General features: G+C 47.8%; 1 long non-coding RNA gene across 1 annotated transcript in view; it reads left to right on the top strand.

The window, feature by feature from the left end:
* LOC140411653 (uncharacterized) overlaps nt 1-22,690 on the top strand; it is a 45,638-nt gene that overhangs the window by 19,335 nt on the left and 3,613 nt on the right. The window lies entirely within an intron of this gene.

Below are 22,690 nucleotides of genomic sequence, written 5' to 3'. Positions count from 1 at the left end.
GTAGAGAGTCAGGCGTCCAGCCAAAATTGAGGTCTGCGCCCAGCACCGAATTGGCCACCATGCTCTGATCCCTCACTCATGGCGATAACGAGATCCGCGCCCCGCGCTAGTGGCGGCATGCAAAACCGACATTTGCATGCTTTTAAATGGCATCATTGTGTTTGACCAGTATGCTCCAGGTCTCTGCAATTCACTGTCCCTCTCAGGTGGAGGTTACGCGGATGTGGGTCACTACAGATATTTACAAACGGGAACTGGGCGTCATGGTTGCTAAGGGAGAGAGAGAACGTAAGCAAAACTTTTACTGTTAAAAATTGAACCGCTTGCTGGGGGGCGGTTGCCAGGGCCGAGGAGAGGAGTGGGGAGCGACTTGCTGACAGCTCCATGGATTCGGTATCACCATTTGGATCACGGTGATCTGGCTCAGTCTGCTATTGCTCGTATTTGTTTTAAATGCACCTATTCAGTCCAAGTTACATACCCCTGGCTGCTCACTCTGTTGACTACTCACTGTCCTGTAAATATTCGCCATGTTATGGAGATGCCAGTGCTGGACTGGGGTGGGCACAGTAAGAAGTCTTACAACACAAGGTTAAAGACCAACAGGTTTATTTGCAATCACAAGCTTTCGGAGGGTAGCTCCTTCATCAGGTGAGTGAAGAGGTAGGTTACACAAACATAGCATATATAGACAAAGTCAATGATGCAAGATGATACTTTGAATGCGGGTCTTTGCAGGAAATTAAGTCTTTACAGGTCCAGACGGTGTGACTGGAGAGAGGGATAATCACAGGTTAAAGAGGTGTGAATTGTCTCAAGCCAGGACAGTTGGTAGGATCTCGCAGCCCAGGCCAGATGGTGGGGGGTAATTATAGTGAGACATGAATCCAAGATCCCAGTTGAGGCCTTATTCATGCGTGCAGAACTTGGCTATCAGTTTCTGCTCGGCGATTCTGCGTTGTCGTGCGTCCTGAAGGCCGCCTTGGAGAACGCTTACCTGAAAATCAGAGGCTGAATGCCCTTGACTGCTGGGTGTTCAGCCTCTGAGCTACTGACGACTGAGGCCACAGAGCCCATCACTGACATACGTTACGGCAACAACCGTTACCCCTGTTCACAAGGAGAGGTGGTGAGGATAGAGGTTCCCTGGTGCCTGTCATGTGAGCATACCTTTAAGAAATGGGTGTTTATAAAATAGCTGTAGTGGATGTACCTTTAAGAAATGGGTGTTTATCAGTGATGTCAGAGTGTGGGTGGAGCTGGGCTATCTGTCTGCTTTTACTTTCGCTTTGAGCTGCCTGCTACAGGGTGTGGTTTAGTTTCATTTTGAGAGCTGGATAGCTGCAGGTAAAACAAGGAGCTGTATAAGGATCTCTCTGCAAACTAAAGACTGTCTCCAGATCATTTAGATGATTTCAAAGTGATAACTGCTCTCAGTAGAGAATTTAAACCTGATCTCTGTGTTAAAACGGGTCTTTGTCTTATGGATGTTGCTAGGAAAGATAAAGGGTTAATTATAGAATATTGTATCTGTGGGGATGATTGGTGTTGATAGTTGTTAAGATGTTTACTGTGGGTTGTCATGTGAGAGTACCCTTTAAGAAATGGGTGCTTAAGAAATGTACCTTTATGAAATAGAGCTGCTCATGTTATTGGAGTGATGTCAGAGTGTGGGTGGAGCTGAGCTCCACTTCTGCTTTTTTAGTTTCAGTTTGGAGAAAAGCTTGGGTGTGTCTGTGAGCTGCACTGCTGTTGATCTATGCCATCCAAAAACTATCTATGGATCATTTGGAGAACTCAGAATTGTAAAAAGGTCTCAGTATTAAATGTAACCCTAATCTGTTCCTGTTTGAAGGTTTGTTAAGTCTTTGGATGTTAAAAGAACAGCATACAGATTACTTAGTGTTGTATTCTTTGGTGGTGTATTTGATTTACTGGTTGCTAAGATGTTAACTGTTTGTTTTAGAAAGGTTAACTTGAGTTCATAGAATAAACATTGTTTTGTTTTAAAATCCACTGGTCCATTTTCTGCTATACCATACCTGTAGAGTGAGCCGTGTGCTCTCCATACCATAATCTATTAAAAGTTGTGGGTCAGGTGAACTCCATGATACACTTTGGGATTCTCTAAACCCTGGCCCATAACAGGGTTTATAAAGTGTTAACTGGTTTCATAAATAAACATTGTTTTAATTTAAAAGTACTTTAGTTCTCTGTTGCATCACACCTATAAAGTGGGCCGTGTGCTCCCCATACCACAATCTATTCAAAGTTATGGGTCAGGTGAACTCCATGATACACTTTGGTTTTCTCTAAACTCTGGCCCATAACAATGCCACTCATTGCTGAGGACAGGGTGCAGTGTGGAAGGCAACATATCAAAGGGAATGGCTGAGGGGTGGGATTGGAGGGGACATATGTAGGGTGGAGCTGAAATGCAACGCAGGGTCACCAGGTTGCCTGTTGAATCTGGATGGGCAAAGGAATATTCATCCAGCTAATATATTTTGGCCAAGATTCTCCGTTAGCCTACGTCGAAATCGGGAAATGAGATTGGGCGGAGAATAGCTTCCGAAGTCAAAATTGAGCAGGAATCGATTTGGTGCCAAATCGCAATTGTCAGTCACCTCGAAACCTGCGTTAATGCGTTTCACTCCACACGTACAGTAGACACTGTTTGCATATCATTAGTGGGCCCAATCCGGTATTCTCCAGGGCCTCCGCGATTCTCCGCCTCCGATGGGCTGAGTTCCCGGCGACATGGGTCACTTGTGCTTTTAAAAATCGTGAAACCAGTGTGGCGGCTGCTGAGAGAGAGAGCGGTATGGGAGGTGTTAAACATCGCCATAGTTTGTTGACAGTCATGCCGCTGGCCGGGGGGGGGGGGGGGGTTCTGCCAGGGCTGGGGGAATTGGTGGCGGTGGGCAACCATACAGCTGCGCAGAGTGCTAACAGTGCACTTTGAACCTGGTGCCATGGGTCGTATATGGCCCCCCCTAGGGCACCCCCCCCCTTGGTGCTCTCTGGTCCCATATGACCCATCAGCTGTATGGGCGCACTCCAGCACAACCAGTGCCATCTTTTTGGTGGGGGAAGTGTGTGTGGGGAGTGTAATGTGTATGTGCGTCTGCAGCTTGTCAGCCTTGTCATGTGAGAGTACCTTTGAGAAATGGGTGTTTGTCAAATAGCTGTAGTGGGTGTACCTTTAAGAAATGGGTGTTTGTCAATTAGATGCAGTGATGTCAGAGTGTGGATGGAGCTGGGCTGTCTGTCTTTTTCACTTTTGCTTTGGGCTGTCAGCTACAGGGTGTGTTTGGTTTTGTTTTGCAGATTGAGAGTTGCATCCAGAGGAACAAGGTGTAATTCTGATCTCTCGCTGTATGCAAGGAATGTCTTCAAATCACTTGCTAATCTAAAAGTGATAACTGCTCTCAGTAGAGAATTTAAACCTGATCTCTGTGTTAAAGAGGGTATTTGTCTTATGGATGTTGTAAGGAAAGATTAAGGGTTACTTATAGAGTACTGTATTCTTTGGGGGGGAGTATTTTGAGTTGATAGTTTACTGTGTGTGTTTAAAAATGTTAACTAGATTCATAGAATAAACATTGTTTTTTGTTTAAACATACCTTAGCTCTCTGTTGCACCACACATGTAAAGTGGGCCCTTGTGTTCCCCATTACCAAAATCTATTTAAAGTTATGGGTCAGGTGAACCCCATGATACACTTTGGGGTTCTCTAAACCCTGGCCCGTAATAGCCTCCCAAGTGTCAATCACGGACCCGGCAAATCCCACACTGTTTTTTATTAGAATTGATAGTGTTCCACGCGGCACGGCTGCTGGACTCTCAATATTAGCAGAATCAGTGCAGGTGCGGTGCCGAGTGTTCTGTTGTGAAAGTCCACGGATTCTCCATTGGCGTCAACACTTATTTTGTCTCAGAAACGGAGAACCCAGCCCCTTCAGATAGCAGAGCCCCTCTCAGATCTTAACTAAGAAGGTTGGACAGTGATTTGACGTGGATTATGTGAAGGTGCTTCACGGTTGTGGACCACACTCTGTCATTAGCCTATGTCCCACACACCTCTTTTATATGTGATCATCTGTGAGCACCTCCTGTTAGGTTGCAGTTACTCGCTGTATCACTGTTGTCTGTCACCGTCGCAAACATTTACCTTCGCCTCCAAGGTAGATGTTGCTGTTCCCTTTCAGATCACCTTTGCTCTTCGCCAAACTCCAATCTAGACACTGCTGCTTTCAGGTCTTCCATTTTTAGAAAAGAAGCACATTGAAAGTAAATATTTTAAACTTTCCCCCCAGTAATCCTGCTTTTGCCCTCAATGTCTGGGGTGAGTTAGCTAGTCTCAGCAGGGCGGTGATCGGTGGCATCGGAGGCTGGGGAGGTTGGATCGGTTGGATTCCTATTCCTGGTCACTAAAAGTGTTTGGTGTTGGAGTGAAAGGGATCCAGTCAACAAGTAAAGTCGGTGTAAGGCTCTGCTGTGATAATCTCTATTGAGGAACAGACCACTGACACTCGCTAGCTTGCCTAATGCTCACTTGGATTTGGTGGATTAAACATTCTGAGCCCTCCTGCCACCAGTGCAGTCAACAACCTTACCGGAAGAATCACCGTGTGAAAACTTTGAGTGAATCATTTGCTTATGATTTTCCATGCATTGACATGAAAGGACACAAAGTGACAGACAACAACCGCTTCCTGGGCTGCCTCAAGCTCTTAGGCAGTGAGCTTACGGCAGTACAATTTTATTTATCTGAGGATGGTGAGATACAAAACAAGAGGAGATATAAATCTTCATTGCTTTAATAAAGGAGCATTAAGACGATTGAATGCTGACATGAATTGATTCAATTTCAACCAATTGGTACCATGTTAATTGACTTCTTTGGTGCCTAGATTGATATTCTCTCAATGTTTCTTACGCTGTTGTCCTTAGTTGGAAGCTTTCACATGCATTATAAAATGACTTCACCACTACATACCAGCCAGCTTGAGTTTGAGATTCCGGGCTATCTTCACCCCTTTCTCTGCACTGTGGCTGCTCAGCATAGGGTGGACAAGATGTCCAGGCTCAGTGTTGCTGTATGTCATGCACCTGACGAGCCACTACTAATCTTGCATCTCAGATTTACTCAGGATTGACAGCCCAGTCTTTCAACAGCATATGGCATGTGATGTGCTTGGGAAGCAGGGATCTGTAAGAGAATAGCAGTAAAAAGAGGAAATTGGAACGTTTAGCTATATTATACCATTTTTACATGCTAACAGGGGCTTAAACTCACAACTTCCAACTTCTAGAAGGACAATGGCAATAGGTACATGAGAACATCATCACTTTCAAGTTTCACTCCAAATCACACTCAGGTAAGTATTGCATTGTCCTTCATGGTTGTCGGTATAAAATCATGGAAAAACAACAGCTAGCATTTATATAATGGCTTTGACGTAGCAACACATCCCAAGATGTTTCAGAGAAGACTTAACAAAAAAAGTCACACCGAGCAACATCAGGAGATATGAGGACATATAACCAAAGCTTTGTCAAAGAGGTAGGTTTTAAGTTGTGTCATTAATGAGGCGAGAGAAGTAGAAAGACAATGAGGCTAAGGGAGGAATTTCAAGGTTAGGAGCTGAAAGTACAACAGCCAATGCTGAAGCAATTAAAATTGGAGATGCACAAGAGCTAAAATTGCATAGTGTAGAGTTCTTGGAGTGGAGTGGTGAGACCTTGGGCTGTCATCCATGAACTCTATGCCCAAAAGCACTGTGGGAGTATCTCCTTCACTACACTGGCTGAAAGGATTAAAGTTGCATCAAAACTTTCTCAAGGACAAGATGGGTAATAAATGTTGCCCTTGCCTGCAACATCCATAATTGCCAGGATGAATATTAAACTAGACCTAGGTGCAGTACAATGAGCCACAGTGTATTACACATACAAGGCTGAACAGACCAGGAGAAAAGATGCACAATCAAGGTAAGTCAAGCAGATGGTTGGGTTTGCGGGATATCTGACTGATCAATAATTGTAACATTTGCATCAGCTCCACGCTTCAGATTTTTGGAACTTTATGTTCAATGGCTGTGGATCAGATTTCCCAGGGTTCAGGAAAGCAAACATCAGAATGGATGTGACAACAGATGAATCCCCAGGCAATTGCTTTTCCAGCACTGCTTGTGGGCCAGGAGGAGCTGGAGCCGCTGCCATGAAGCATAGGCTATTTCTCCCAGAAACCGGCTAGCCTCTCAATCTCTCCTGCTGCTGGCATGAAACAAAGTTTTAACATTTTTTACGAGAGTCTGCTGTTAAATTTGTCAGGACCTCTCCCTTCCCAGTATTTCAAGGTTACTCTGCCACTCCTTCCCACCTTCCCGTAAATAATGAGGTCAAAAAGACTCCAACCAGCAGCATGTTCAAGTACTTCCCTGGTATTACCTTCCAAGAATCTTCACTCCAAGACACAGACTGCTTCTCCAGCTCAGCAAAGGAGTCACCTGATTTTTCTTTTCTCCCACAAGCAGCAAACTACACTGGCAAAGCCCATTTAGTGCCCTCAGGCCCTGGGCAGCATTTCACTGAACCTAGGTTTGGTTCAGGCCTCATGCCAGCACAAACCAACAGAACCAGTTCCACTTTGCACAATCATGTGGGGTCGAAGTTGACTTTCTGGACCATCAGCACCTTTAAATAAAATTAGTGTGAGCCGGAATTTCACTCTTCTGGATAGAAACAGTTTGATAAAGCAGAGATCATTGCAAGCACGTGCTTACTTCATTATTTAGAGTGATAAAAATGTACTAGTTCTATGCAGGACTATTTCCCCGTATAATTTACAAAGCTGGACAAAGATCTTTACCATTACTCTTTGGGAACTATGGCCAGGATTCACCAGGGCCGCCAGCTAATGGCGAGGATCCTGATGGCCCAGTGAATCGGGTATCTAGCAAAAAACGGACTTCACGTCAATCAGCCTGACCGGAGCCAGAACTGGTGGGAACATGCAAAGTGGTCATTATTCCTAATTTGGATGTCATTAACTGGCAGGATGCCCGAATCACCTGATTCCTGGGATGCATCTGCACCCCCCGCCCCCAGCCAAGAGTCCTGCGATTTTCCAGATTCATGGGAGGTGAGAGTCAAGGGGGCTTGTGCTAGGCTGGAGGGGCTCAGGTCGGGTTTTTTTTCCTCGAGTGTGGGGGGAGGTAGCATGGTAGCACAATGATTAGCACAGTTGCTTCACAGCTCCAGGGTCCCAGGTTTGATTTCCGGCCTGGGTCACTGTCTGTGTGGAGTATGCACATTCTGCCCGTGTGTGCGTGGGTTTCCTCCGGGTGCTCTGGTTGCCTCCCACAGTCCACAGATGTGCAGGTTAGGTGGATTGGCCATGCTAAATTGCCCTTAGTCTCCAAAAAAATTAAGTGAGGTTGCTGGGTTCCGGGAATAGGGTGGAGGTATGGGCTTGAGTGGGGTGCTCTTTCTTAAGGGTTGGTGCAGACTCGATGGGCCAAATAGCCTCCTTCTGTACTGTAAATTCTATGATTCTATGATACAAAGCCATAATTTGTTATGAATGCTACACTTGCTGACAATCTACAAGCATGTATTACCACCATTACATATATTCGCTGGATTTATAAATATTCAGTATTTTGCAGCACAGAATATTAATTCAGTGCCATATTTGAACAGGTCATGAAATTATACTCTGGCTTGTTAGCATACACCATAGCTTAATGTCTTTGTATGAAATTGCTTCCTCCATTATTTTAATAGAAAAATTAACTTATTTAAAATGAATGAGTTAATAGGCCATTGGATTTAATAAATGTTTTATTATTATAATAAAATCCTTGCACATCATCTGTGAAAATTACATGTACAGCATTTATCAAGATCTCTAGAATAGGAAAGTGGGTTTCTACTTGCAACTATGGATTGAGGCAAATAAGGACCAACATTACTTCGAAAATGACACATGGAAAACCCTCCAGACTGCATATTTTGTATTAAAATCACAATTAAATCTAACAAAGAAGTGCTTTGTGTAATAGGTTTGTGGGGATTATAGGAGCAGATTGTAGATCATGAGAGAACTATGAACAATCACATATGGTTCCTTTTACAGGAGAGGGGATGTCTACCTCAGAATGTAATGCTTCAGAGTTAGGGTTTTGCTCACTGTATATTTTGTTACTCCGTGACAAACAGGCATCTGTCCTGGGAGAATGGCTGTTTAACTTCAGGAGATTGTTAATGGCACATGGTCTACATCTGAACCGGAGGGGCACAAATATCCTGGGGGGGAGATTTATTAGTGCTCTTTGGGGGGGTTTAAACTAATGCAACAGGGGCATGGGAACCTGGATTGTAGTTTTAGGGTACGAGAGATTGAGAGTATAGAGGTCAGGAGTACAGATTCGACTTCGCTGGAGGGGGCCAGTGTTCAGGTAGGTGGTTTGAAGTGTGTCTACTTCAATGCCAGGAGTATACGAAATAAGGTAGGGGAACTGGCAGCATGGGTTGGTACCTGGGACTTCGATGTTGTGGCCATTTCGGAGACATGGATAGAGCAGGGACAGGAATGGTTGTTGCAGGTTCCGGGGTTTAGGTGTTTTAGTAAGCTCAGAGAAGGAGGCAAAAGAGGGGGAGGTGTGGCGCTGCTAGTCAAGAGCAGTATTACGGTGGCGGAGAGGATGCTAGATGGGGACTCTTCTTCCGAGGTAGTATGGGCTGAGGTTAGAAACAGGAAAGGAGAGGTCACCCTGTTGGGAGTTTTCTATAGGCCTCCAAATAGTTCTAGGGATGTAGAGGAAAGGATGGCGAAGATGATTCTGGATAAGAGCGAAAGTAACAGGGTAGTTATTATGGGAGACTTTAACTTTCCAAATATTGACTGGAAAAGATATAGTTCGAGTAAATTAGATGGGTCGTTTTTTTGTACAATGTGTGCAGGAGGGTTTCCTGACACAATATGTTGACAGGCCAACAAGAGGAGAGGCCACATTGGATTTGGTTTTGGGTAATGAACCAGGCCAGGTGTTAGATTTGGAGGTCGGTGAGCACTTTGGGGACAGTGACCACAATTCGGTGACGTTTACGTTAGTGATGGAAAGGGATAAGTATACCCCGCAGGGCAAGAGTTATAGATGGGGGAAGGGCAATTATGATGCCATTAGACATGACTTGGGGGGGGATAGGTTGGAGAAGTCGGCTGCAAGTGTTGGGCACACTGGATATGTGGAGCTTGTTCAAGGAACAGCTACTGCGTGTTCTTGATAAGTACGTACCGGTCAGGCAGGGAGGAAGGCGTCGAGCGAGGGAACCGTGGTTTACCAAAGAAGTGGAATCTCTTGTTAAGAGGAAGAAGGAGGCCTATGTGAAGATGAGGTGTGAAGTTTCAGTTGGGGCGCTTGATAGTTACAAGGTAGCGAGGAAGGATCTAAAGAGAGAGCTAAGACGAGCAAGGAGGGGACATGAGAAGTATTTGGCAGGTAGGATCAAGGAAAACCCAAAAGCTTTCTATAGGTATGTCAGGAATAAAAGAATGACTAGGGTAAGAGTAGGGCCAGTCAAGGACAGGGATGGGAAGTTGTGTGTGGAGTCTGAAGAGATAGGCGAGATACTAAATGAATATTTTTCATCAGTATTCACTCAGGAAAAAGAGAATGTTGTGGAGGAGAATGCTGAGACCCAGGCTATTAGAATAGATGGCAGTGAGGTACGTAGGGAAGAGGTGTTGGCAATTCTGGACAGGCTGAAAATAGATAAGTCCCCGGGGCCTGATGGGATTTATCCTAGGATTCTCTGGGAAGCCAGGGAAGAGATTGCTGGGCCTTTGGCTTTGATTTTTATGTCATCATTGGCTACAGGAATAGTGCCAGAGGACTGGAGGATAGCAAATGTGGTCCCTTTGTTCAAGAAGGGGGGTAGAGACAACCCCGGCAACTATAGACCAGTGAGCCTCACGTCTGTTGTGGGTAAAGTCTTGGAGGGGATTATAAGAGACAAGATTTATAATCATCTAGATAGGAATAATATGATTAGGGATAGTCAGCATGGCTTTGTGAAGGGTAGGTCATGCCTCACAAACCTTATCGAGTTCTTTGAGAAGGTGACTGAACAGGTAGACTAGGGTAGAGCAGTTGATGTGGTGTATATGGATTTCAGTAAAGCGTTTGATAAGGTTCCCCACGGTAGGCTATTGCAGAAAATACAGAGGCTGGGAATTGAGGGTGATTTAGAGATGTGGATCAGAAATTGGCTAGCTGAAAGAAGGCAGAGGGTGGTGGTTGATGGGAAATGTTCAGAATGGAGTTCAGTTACAAGTGGCGTACCACAAGGATCTGTTCTGGGGCCGTTGCTGTTTGTCATTTTTATCAATGACCTAGAGGAGGGCGCAGAAGGGTGGGTGAGTAAATTTGCAGACGACACTAAAGTCGGTGGTGTTGACAGTGTGGAAGGATGTAGCAGGTTACAGAGGGACATAGATAAGCTGCAGAGCTGTGCTGAGAGGTGGCAAATGGAGTTTAATGTAGAGAAGTGTGAGGTGATTCACTTTGGAAGGAATAACAGGAATGCGGAATATTTGGCTAATGGTAAAGTTCTTGGAAGTGTGGATGAGCAGAGGGATCTAGGTGTCCATGTACATAGATCCCTGAAAGTTGCCACCCAGGTTGATAGGGTTGTGAAGAAGGCCTATGGAGTGTTGGCCTTTATTGGTAGAGGGATTGAATTCCGGAGTCATGAGGTCATGTTGCAGCTGTACAAAACTCTGGTACGGCCGCATTTGGAGTATTGCGTACAGTTCTGATCACCGCATTATAGGAAGGACGTGGAAGCTTTGGAGCGGGTGCAGAGGAGATTTACCAGGATGTTGCCTGGTATGGAGGGAAGATCTTATGAAGAAAGGCTGATGGACTTGAGGTTGTTTTCGTTAGAGAGAAGAAGGTTAAGAGGAGACTTAATCGAGGCATACAAAATGATCAGGGGGTTAGATAGGGTGGACAGTGAGAGCCTTCTCCCACGGATGGAAATGGCTGGCACGAGGGGACATAGCCTTAAACTGAGGGGTAATAGATATAGGACAGAGGTCAGAGGTAGGTTCTTTACGCAAAGAGTAGTGAAGCCTTGGAATGCCCTACCTGCTACAGTAGTGAACTCGCCAACATTGAGGGCATTTAAAAGTTTATTGGATAAGCATATGGATGATAATGGCATAGTGTAGGTTAGATGGCTTTTGTTTTTTGACTTCCCATGTCGGTGCAACATCGTGGGCCGAAGGGCCTGTACTGCGCTGTATCGTTCTATGTTCTATGGTGATTGGCTGCTGTTTCTTTATTGCCACTAATGAACTGGCATTCTCCGCAAGTGGTTGTAAGTAAGAAATAAAAAGGGATGTTGTTCTCATTTCTTATCAACAATAATGAAAGTGTAGCTCCCAAAAGCCCAATGTTTGTTTCCATCTCTGTGTTGAATGAACTGAACACAGTGGAGGCAGGAATAGTCCACTAGTTCTAGTCTCAGTGGACATGACCCTGACACCAATTGGGAAAATGTGTCTGTGTCGGAGAAAAACAGGATAGGGTTTGGTTGTCATGTCCGACAAGTTTAAATAGCTTTGCACCACTTAAGCTACTTTTGTACTGGTAGAATTTCAGTTTGCATTCCAGGAGACTGGTGCCTGGGATCTGGCTCCCAATGTTTCTTTTCCTATATTTGGCTCCCCTATCTTGATAAAGGATTTGTGGATTTTTTATCCCAATGTGTCTATTCTTGGGATCGGGAACTGATTGAGGACGAGGTTTCTCTGGCCTCCCGCGGCATGTTTCTCGGTGGCGGGAGGTGGCCCACTGTTGGCCGGCAGCGGGATCTTCTGGTCCTGCCGCTGTCAATTGAATTTCCAATTGAATCCACTCCACGTTGCCAGGAAACCCATGGCTGGGGTGTGCCTTTGATTCCCCTGATGTGAACAACCGGAAGAAATCACCCTAAGTCCCAGTATTCAGCTCAAGGATGTTAGTCTCCTGGAATTTAAAGTGAAACAGCGCTTCCATAAACCAACCTCACTGTCTATACTTGCACATGGCGAATTAGGTCTTGATTGAGATTCCCGAAAGTTTGCAGCATGCAGCCCCATGAAACTCTATCCCAGTCAGAGGTTAATCCCTTCAAGGAGAGAAAGAATGCACCCCAACGTGAAGTAAACCCCTTCAGGGAGTGGAGTGAAAACGGGAAGGGAAGGAAGGCAAAACAACTGAGGAAACATTTATATTGTGCCATTCATGAGCTCAGGACATCCAAAAGTGCATCAAAGCTGGTGAAGATTTGGAAGTGCAATCACGGTTGCTTTGTAAGGTCAGGTGCCAGTCACTGTGTCCACAGCAAGGCCCACAAACTGCAATGAGATAAATTAACATATCGCCTGTCTGGGAAAAAATATCTCATTCGATTTGTAGGGTTAAATGCAGAAATGTCCTAAAAATCATCTCAATAAATTTTCACTTCACCTATTTCCTACGAAAGCATTAATACCCACATTTATTCAAGTGAGGGGTTTCTTCAAAAGTTAGATGAAATTCGATAACTTAGGGATCGTTTTTAAACTTTGAGACAACCCATGGAGCATCAGGGTTGAATTATACGGACTCCCGAAGTAAACAGCACAGAATTAGATTACAGCCCCAGACAGCTGCACCAGTGAGTCAGTTACTTCAGCCATTTAAAGCTTCGTGTTTGAGTGTGTCTGTACATGTTACATAGCTGATATTATTTCACGGGACTGCGATTTGGAATGCAAACTACTTAAGAAATATAAAGACTGCATCTCACCCAGGCGGATTGATTTGCTGACAGGATCTGCCCTATTTTTCTGGCAGAGCTATTGTGGTAATTAAAATGTACTTCAAAGTAACTTCTTAAGTAACTTCAAATATAAAAAATAAAATTGAATGCGGATTATCCCCATGTTTAAAACTATTTAATGTCAGGTTTGTTTGTTTAAAAGTCTGTAGCTGTGAATATTGACTAAGGCTGGGAAGGGCAGTGGAAATCAATTATTTTTGTTTTAATGTCGTAGTTTATTAATAACACAATCCATTTTATTAGTTAGCTGTAAGCAGACAGACGGTGCATTGGCTGTTGCTGCTGTATGGTTTTAGTTTGCATTGTCCAAGTGTCCCACCCTCATGGGTTAACCTTCAATAACAACAATAATGTGCATTCATATAGCACCTTTAATGTGGTAGAACACCCCGAAGCAATTCATAGGAGAATAATCAGACAACAATTGACACCCAGCCAAAGAAGAGATATTAGGAGAGACGGCTAAATGCCTTGTAGGTTTTGAGGAGGAGAAAGAGGCTGATAAAAGAAAGTCTTACATTTATCGAGCCATTGTTTATGACTCCTGGATGTCTCATAGCACTTGACAGCTAAAGAATGGTACTGGCTGTTGTAATGCAGGAAACCTGGCAGCCAATATGCAAACAACAAGCGCCTGGAAATGTGATAATGACCAGATCATCTGTTTCTGTGATGTTGATTTCTGTGTTGTTGATTGAAGGATAAATATTGGCCAGGACACCGGGTGATAACTATTCTGTCTTCTTCATGGGATCTTTTACAGTTAGGGGCCTCCGTCTGTTGATGGTGATCATAATGCCACTGGACCATAATCCAAAGGCCTAAGTTAATGCTCTGAGGACACAGGTTCACATCCCACCATGGCAGCTGGAAGAATTTAAACACAATTAATAAATCTGAAATGTAAAGCTTGACCCAGTAATGGTGACCATGAAAGTATCATCGATTGTCTTAAAGACTAATCTGGTTCACTAATGTGGGTAATGCTGACCAGTGAAAAAGAAGTATCGACTTTAAAATTGTGCCACCATTGTCTGGGCAGCACAATCATATACAGCCCTCATTCCCCAGGCATATTTGTTCATTTTATCTCAGCCCTTACCTGTCCATCCACCCCTGTACTGAGGTGGCAGCTGAAATGTAAAGGCCGCCTGGCCAATTCATCTGCCCGCCAACCGTAAATGCAGACGAGCCAAGTAAAATTGTATTTAATTGATCCCTAATAGACAAATTGCCTGCTTGATTGGGTTACAGGGACAGGATGGAAGTGAGGGCTTAAGTGGGTCAGTGCAGACTCAATGGGCCGAATGGCCTCCTTCTGCACTGTATATTCTATGTTCTATGATTGCCAGTGGGCGCACTCCTGATTCTCCAGTGTTCTTGCCGAGTACGTGATGATGTTGGGGCGCGTGCCCTACATTTTCCTACCACAATTTCACGCCCGTCCTCCCGAGCAACATAAAATTCCAACCGGTGTCTTTTTATGTTCCCAAGGGTGCAGACATGATGCGTTGAATGGCTCCTTTCTGCGCCGTGACATTTCTATGGTTCTAAGGGTCAGTTTTCTGACCATATACTGGTCAGGGTATCTCTCCCACTAGGAGTGCAAATCAGAGACTTGTACTCTATCGATGAAAATCCAGAGGGAATTTGCCCAAAGTTTCCCAATTTGCATCAGTGATATTTCTTGTAAGGAGTGAATGATTGGAAAATTGTCCCTTCGGTACACAGAAAACAAATTTTCAGTTATGGTCAGCAGATTCTCTCTTCATCAAGACTTCCAATTAAGCAAGTGTTCTCAAACTGATGTAAGTTCATCACAATAGTCATTAGATGACTATACACAAGCACGCATTGTCATTGTCTCATTCATGCCTTTTACTCACCGGTAATGTTAAGATTATGGCGGCGGTGGGGTGTGTGCGGAGTACGGTGAGTAATGAAGAGAGTGAGTTATCATCAGATTTATGATTAATTCACTGCCTCTCTGTCATTTTGTACTTGCTTTAAAAAAAAAAAAATCGCAGGGGTGGATTACATACCTTCCCACTAGGCTTGAAGGCAGGGTGAACATGAAAGCCAGTGAGCAGCCTGCCTGCTGCCTACCTGTCTGCCCCGCACCCACCGTAATTCTATTAGTGCTGGGTGTTGTAGTGTTACCTGCGTGGTCGATAACACGTGTTATCTTGGCTGATGGTGAGGTCCTCTGAATCTTGTTGAAGAAGACTCGAACTCGTCCAGTAAACAACAAAAGTTTATTGAGTCACTATAACTAATAATGCAGGAGTTCTTTACCTTAACATGGGAATTAGGAATTGATAACAAGATTTAACAATTGTAACTAAATGTAACTCCACTAACTATCTATGTGATTCTGATGTTTCCCTGTTCACAGCACACCCGAGAGAGAGACAGAGACCCCGTGTGGCTGCCCTTTATACCCCTTTTGGTCCAGTCCTCTGGTGATCATGTGGTGCTGCTATCTACTCATTAACCCCTTGTGTGCATGCACCTACAGAGATCACCACATCTCCCCCTTTTTAATGTGCTACAGGTTTTCTGTATGGTGTAACGAAAACTAAACAAACATAATGAATTAAGTCAACTGGGAACAGATAAAACAACTAACGTTGTGTACAGAATGGGATGGTATTAATGACTGTACAAAGTCCAGTCTTTAAAAAGTCCAATTCTAACGAAAACATTTGTGAGTCCAGATTGTATGTGTTTGATCAAATGGGTTGATACTTTCGCCTGTCGTTGAGGTGGCAGTGTTGATGTCGCCATGTCGTTGTGACTGTCAGTGTTTATGTGTGTCCGTGAGGATATCATGAGACATCGGAATGGTCGAAGTAAGTTGATGTTAGTAGCAGACATTCTTTTGTGCTTGCAGTGTTGACCCCGTATGTCATCTTTTTTGCAAGTTGAGTTGGGTGATTGCTGCGGCGCAGACACAAACTCACGAGATCTGTTGTTGTTGTTGTGGTTTTGTTCACTGCTTTGATCAACAGTGGGTAGACATTTAATGTCTGCTGCTGGCTGCTCATACAAGGTAGATAGACCATCACAGTCTTCCTCGTTCACGGCTGTCGCTCCGGAGTCGTCGCATGTGGCCATTCTGGAGCCTGTCAACAAGCTTGTTATGGAGGCCGGTATCACTCCCTCAGTGGAGTCAATCTGTGCTCTCTGCGTGGCGTCGCCTTCTGCTGGAATATATGACATGTGGTTGTCATCCATTTTGTCGACGAGCTGCCATGTCGTCATGGTACTGGATTCTCCCACCATGAGACTCGTATGGGACTTGGCACCCACGTGGCTGCTGCAATGACCATCAGATCCAGAGAACAGATCGATGGCTGAGTAGCATTCGTCAGCGAGCAAATCATCGCTTCTTGTCAAAGATGTGTCATGGTGCTCTATTTGTCCAATGAGGAACTCATCCCCCGAGTAATCATCGTCAATGAACAAATCTTTTGCTATGGATTTGTCATTGTGCTCTTCTCTTTGGGTGTTGCAAACGGTATGTTTCAGGGTGCTGCGGCAGTGATCTTTAACTGTAAGTGGAGGCTCGAACTTCATTCTGTCGCTGGGGAAAATAATTTTTGTTTTGAGACTTTAAACCCCTTTTTGTTCACTTTCGGGCATTTTGGATGAGGTGTGGTGTTGTAAGGTTCCTCCGCGACTGTGACGGTGTCCACACGGTAGGAGTCATCATAGGCAAGGTCATCGTTTTCGGACAGGTAATCACTGAATATTGGTTGGCGGTCCAGAGATGCCATGTTCCGAACGTCGCAGGGTCTTAGTTGTTGTCCCGTGGAAGTCATCTATAGCACAGCTCGACATTTGAAGGCATAGTGGTTGTACGTTCCACACCTCAGGCACTGTTTGCCATAAGTTGGACATTGCCCTTTTAAGTGGGCGTGTCCGCAGTTATGACACGTCATGACGCTGTTCTGCCACGTTCGCACATGCGCAGTAGCATTCTCAGCCGATTCCAGTCTCCATGCGAACTGCGCACGTGTGTGGGCCACTTGCAGATTCGCACGTGTGGGATTGCCAGTGGAGGAGCGCCTTCGAGAAGCCTGGGCCACCATTTTGAGTGCTCCAACCTCGTGGTGGAGGCCTTGGTCCCGGTAAGTAACCTGTTGATATTGTGCTTCAGTGATTTCATGAGCAAAACATAGTTGTGTCGCCATGTCAAGATCAAGATTTTTGTGCTTGAGGAGAGATTTTCTGAGTTCCTCATCAGAAATGCCACTGACAATCTGGTCTCTGATGAGGGAGTCACGGAGGGTCTCATAGTTACAGGATTGGGCCAGCAGCTTTAAGTCAGTGAGAAAGCTGCTGAATGATTCTCCTGGTCTTTGTATACGCCTGGTGAACTTGAAGCGTTCAAATGTTTCATTCACCTCCGATTTGCTGTGGGTATCAAATTTTTTAATAATTATGTCCCACTTATTCTTGTCCTCCCCTTCGGCATAGGTAAATGAGTTATGTATCTCCATGGCCTGTTTCCCTGCCGCCGCTAAGAGGTATGCTATTTTTTTTATCTGGCGCAGCGGTCATGTCCTTAATTTCCAGAAACAAATTAAATTGTTGCAGGAAAATCTTCCAATTATACTGGAGATTACCAGAGGTTCTGAGGTGTTCTGGAAGTGATTCCATCTTACCGGTTTGTGCCCGAGAGAGCAGAGTATAGCGATGCCTTCCTTGGCCGAATATCTTATCCAAGTTTTTTTTTCTCTTGTCTGTCTAACCTAAGCTGGCTAGTTTCTATTTTCGTTGTTAAGGCCAACACACTCTGTGGTACCATGTAGTGTTACCTGCATGGTCGATAACACGTGTTACTCAATCCTTGGCTGATGGTGAGGTCCTCTGAATCTTGTTGAAGAAGACACAAACTCGTCCAGTAACAACAAAGGTTTATTGAGTAACTATAACTATTGATGCGTGAGTTCTTTACCTTAACATGGGAACTAGGAATTGGATAACAAGATTTAACAATTGTCACTAAATGTAACTCCACTAACTATCTATGTGATTCTGATGTTTCCCTGTTCACAGCACACCCGAGAGAGAGACAGAGACCCTGTGTGGCTGCCCTTTATACCCCTGTTGGTCCAGCCCTCTGGTGATCATGTGGTGCTGCTATCTACCCATTAACCCCTTGTGTGCATGCACCTACAGAGATCACCACAGATGTGGCTTCAGACAACCAGAGGCCATGCCGTGCTCCATGGCGGACTCAGACTGTGTAGTTGGACCTCCCAAATAGTGCCCCCGATCGGCCACGCGCCCGGCCCGGATCGCCCGCCCAAAATTAGCCAGGTATCGTATAAGGCCCCCCCGCCCTCCGATTGGGCTGTCCCCGACCATGACGGCCGCGGACTGAGTCCGCAACCGCCACGCTAGTATCTCAACTAGCAGGACCATGTTAGATCCATGCAATGGCTGCAGGTAGGCAATACGTGGCATGGGGGCCCGGAGAATCGGGGAACCGGCGCCGGTCCCGATTCCATGCGCGGAAATGGATTCTCCGCCATGGCGTCGGTCGCGATTTCCGCGTCGGGGTGCGGAGAATCCAGCCCCTGATTCTTTCCACATATCCAGAGTCTAGTAATGCCAGATGCTGCTCTCACGATCGACTGGAGTGGGAATGAGAGTGTTACCAGTCTCCTTCTGGAAGTTTCCTTCATGAAGAAGGTCTGGAAAGAGATGGGGCGGAGAATTGGTTTCAACACCAAAATTGTGGCGGGCGCAGGGATCATGTCAAATTGCAGTTCTCTGGTGGCGCGACAGCAGCGTCAATGTGTTCCACTCCACATGTACAGTAAACACCGTTGGCATATCATTAGTGGCCTGACCTGATATTCTCCAGGGCTTAGCCTATTCCCGCCTGCACTGGGGAATTCTCGACAATGGGCGGGATTCTCCAATAATGGGGCTATGTTCCCACACTAGTGTGAAAACTGGCACCAACCATTCCGGCGTCAATGGCCCCCGAAAGTGAGGAATTCACTCGGTTGCCGCCGGAGTGGCTCCCGCAGCTCCAACCGGCGGCGAACGACAAGTTCGGGCATGCATGGAATAGCCGGCGTATTTCCACGCATGCGCAGGGATTCCCTTCCCCGCGCTGGCCCCCGGGCAATGTGGCGGAGCCCTGTAGGGGCCCGGCGCAGAGTAAAGTAGGCCCCCATGGAACCAGCCGGCCCACCGGTCGGTAGGCCCCGATCGCGGGCCAGGCCACCGTGGGGGGCCCTCCCCGGGGTCGGATCACCCTCCCACCTCCCCCTCCAGGATGGCCCCAGCATACTCCAGGTACCGCCGTGTGGGAGGTGAGTAATCCACGCCGGCGGGACTCGGCCAAACTCGTCGGCCACTCGGCCCATCGGGGCCCGGAGAATCGTTGGAGGGGCCGCTGTCAATGGCCCCGACCGACGTGGCGGGAATCCTGCGGGCACCCGAAAAATGGCGCCGGAGAATGGGGAAGCCGGTGTCGGGCCAGCGGGTCGGAGAATCCCGGCCAGTGAGTTTCACTTGTGCTTTTAAAAATTGAGAAACAGACGCCATGGCTGATGAGGGAGAGAGAGGAAGTAGGTCATCGCATGGCGTGATCGTGGGCTGCTGGGCTGGACACTGGCTGGGCTGGGGGGGGGAGTGAGGGGGTCCTGCCAAGGCTGGAGGAGGTGGTAACCTGGAGATGGGCCGGGGGGCCGGAGTAACCCCCATGTTACTGGGGTGGTGTCCAGGCACAGATCGCCATTGCCATGGCCTGCAAGGTAGCCATCTGGCAGAGCACCCCAGTGACCATCCATCTTAGCCCTGGTTCCACAGAGTGATGCCGGCCGTATGTATGCTCCCACCCCAATACCCCCGCATCCTACCCTCCGCCATACCACCCCCCACCAACCTGTCGCCACCTGCTGGCGGGGCATGATGCAGCCCACCCAAGGGCAACACTCACAGTACCCCTACAGGGAGGCACCAGATGGGGGCTGCGAAGTGTATCACTGGCAAGGGAAGTGCCAGCTGATTTATAGCCCTGCAGGGACAGACACCGATGGAGCGAGAGACCCCCATGGTGCCGGGCACTGATCGGGCCAAGGGTGTGTGGATGGGGGAGGGGGTACATAAGATCATAAGACCATAAGGCATTGGAGCAGAATTTGCCCATTTAGCCCATCAAGTCTGCTCCGTCATTCAATCATGGCTGATATTTCCTCATCCCCATTCTCCTGACTTCTTCCCATAACCCCTGATCCCCTTATTAATCAAGAACCTATCTATCTCTGTCTTAAAGACACTCAGTGATTTGGCCTCCACAGCCTTCTGCGGCAATGAATTCCACAGATTCACCACCCTCTGGCTGAAGAATTTCCTCCTCATCTCTGTTTTAAAGGACTGTCCCTTTAGTCCAAGTTTGTGTTGGAGCAGGGTCCATAGTGCTAACTGGGGCTGCCGTGTAGCCCGGTGTACCTGGTCAGGAACGGGGGTACGCACCATGTTAACATGTCGGCCTATCACCCCTACAGACAATGGATATTGGAATACAACCAGCAATGGTGACCTTCCTCCTAGTCACCACAGTCCTGGGGGGATACATTGAGGCTGGATTAGCTGGAGCTGCTCGAGGAGGAGGAAGCTGCAGTAGCGGTGCCTACCCCAGAGGAAGAGGAGGCAGCTGTTGAGGATGGAGAGCCTGTTGTCCAACAGGTCGAGGAGGTGTAAAGACGCTGCATGAGGCCTCGTGTGTACTCGCAGCACCTGTCATTCGAGGACCTGCCGGACTGGGCATATCGTCGAAGATTTTGGCTGAGCAGGAGGATAGTGCGACATATCCTTCATTTCATGGCGTATGTGGCATCGTGCGGGAATGGGATAGAACGCTCTTGGTGGCCGTCAAGGTGACAGTCTCCCTGAACATCTATACCATGGGCTCCTTCCAGGCGGTAAGTGGGGACCTGGCCAGGACCTCACACACCTCGGTGCACAGGTACATTTGTGACATCACGGAGGCCCGATATGTCCAGTGGGCACAATACATCCACTTCAATGTAGACCGAGCACTCTGGGTTGCCTGGTGAACGAACGTCGCCGCCATTGCCCAGATGCCCCAGGTCCAGGGGGTGATCGAAGGGATGCATGTCGCCTTACAAGCACCTGCAGATTACAGGCCACTCTACACAAACTGAAAGGGGTTCCACTCGATGAACGTGACCATCAGATACGAATCATACACGCCTGTGCCCGGTTCCTCGGGCAATGTGCACAATACCTCCATCCTGGCACACTCGAAGGTTCCTGACATGTTCGAGACCCCCCACCCCCACCCTCCTGGCATTGGTTTGGCCCATGGGCAACAGGGGTTATCTACTACGGTCGTGGCTGATGACACCTATCCGGAGGCCATAGACCGACGTGGAGATCTGCTTCAACGATGCCCATGCAGCGATTTTGGAGCACGATCTAGCGGTGCTTCGCGTTTCAGGTGCCATCAGGGAGTGGGTGTCCTTCCCTATACCCCCACGGTGCCAGGTATGCCATCATCTGGCAGATGTGTCGCACAGTCTGCTCAACCGGAGTCTCCGACGGCATGCCCGGTCCAGCAGGTCCTCAAATGACAGGTGGTGCCGGTACACATGAGGATTCATGCGGCATCTCCTTGGCACCTCCTCCTCCTTGCCCTGTTGGGCAGCCGGCCCTCCAGCCTGTGCGGCCGCCACCTGCCCCTCTGCAGCCCGTTTCTTTGCAGCCCGGTCCTCTCCTGGCTGTTCCGCTGCTGCCCGCTCTGCTGCTGCCCACTCCACTGCTGCAGCTTCCCCCTCCACGCCAAGCGGCCCAGCTCACAAAGCTGCAGGACATCTCGCAGAGCTGCGACCATCACCACGGCGGCCAGCATTGCTGGTGGAACGCCAAGTGCCATTGTCTGCATGGCTGAAAGGCCAACAAGTTAGCAAGGCGCATACCCCCATGCCCAACCAGGTTCCATGGGCTACATCGCATGTCCCTCCCCTAGCCCCACACCCCTGCCCCGTTCCTGCTGCCAGGGGTACCATTGGCTGGCACTGTCCTCATTGGGGGCTGCCTTGTGTGTCGCCCTGGGTGGTCCCCCGGTGGGTGGCGGCCAGTTGGGCAGGGTGTTTGGAGGTGGGGGGCGCACTGTGGCGAGAGGTAGTGGTGTGGGGGTGGGCGCACCCATATGGCCGGTGTCACTGTGTAGAACTATGGAGTAGGGCTACAGGGGCCGGCGCGGGGCAAAAAGAGGCCCCCAGCCCGAGAGGCCGGCCCACCGATCGGTAGGCCCCGATCGCGGGCCAGGCCACAGCGGGCCACAGCGGGCCACAGCGGACCCCCCCCCCCCCCCCCCCCCCCCGAGGTCGGTTCCCCCTCCCCCTACCAGGCCGCCCCCGGATGGATGCACGGCGAGGTCCCACCGGGTAAGACCACACGTGGACGACGCTGGCGGGACTCGGATTTTTTTTGCAGCCACTCGGCCCATCCCGGGCTGAGAATCGCCGGGGAGGGGGCCGCTCTCCGGAAAATCGGCAGACCGGCGTCAGGGCGGCGTCGCGCAATTCACGCCTGGCCCGGCGATTCTCCGGCCTGGCGTGGGCTGAGAGAATCCCGCCCAGGGTGTCAGGCCCGCTAATGACATGCCTACTGCCACATGGTGAGCGATGCATTTATGCCATTTTCGGGGTGCCAGAGCATCCCGATTTGGCGTCAAACCGATGCCTACACCAATTTTGGCGTCGGAGGCTGTTCTCCGCCCAAACGTGTTTTGCGGTTTTGTCGTTGGCAAGCGGAG

Source organism: Scyliorhinus torazame, chromosome 4 (genome assembly GCF_047496885.1).
Source record: "Scyliorhinus torazame isolate Kashiwa2021f chromosome 4, sScyTor2.1, whole genome shotgun sequence".
NCBI lineage: Eukaryota > Metazoa > Chordata > Chondrichthyes > Carcharhiniformes > Scyliorhinidae > Scyliorhinus > Scyliorhinus torazame.
The sequence above is the reverse complement of the archived record's forward strand: the minus strand, read 5'-3'. Positions and strand labels throughout refer to the sequence as shown.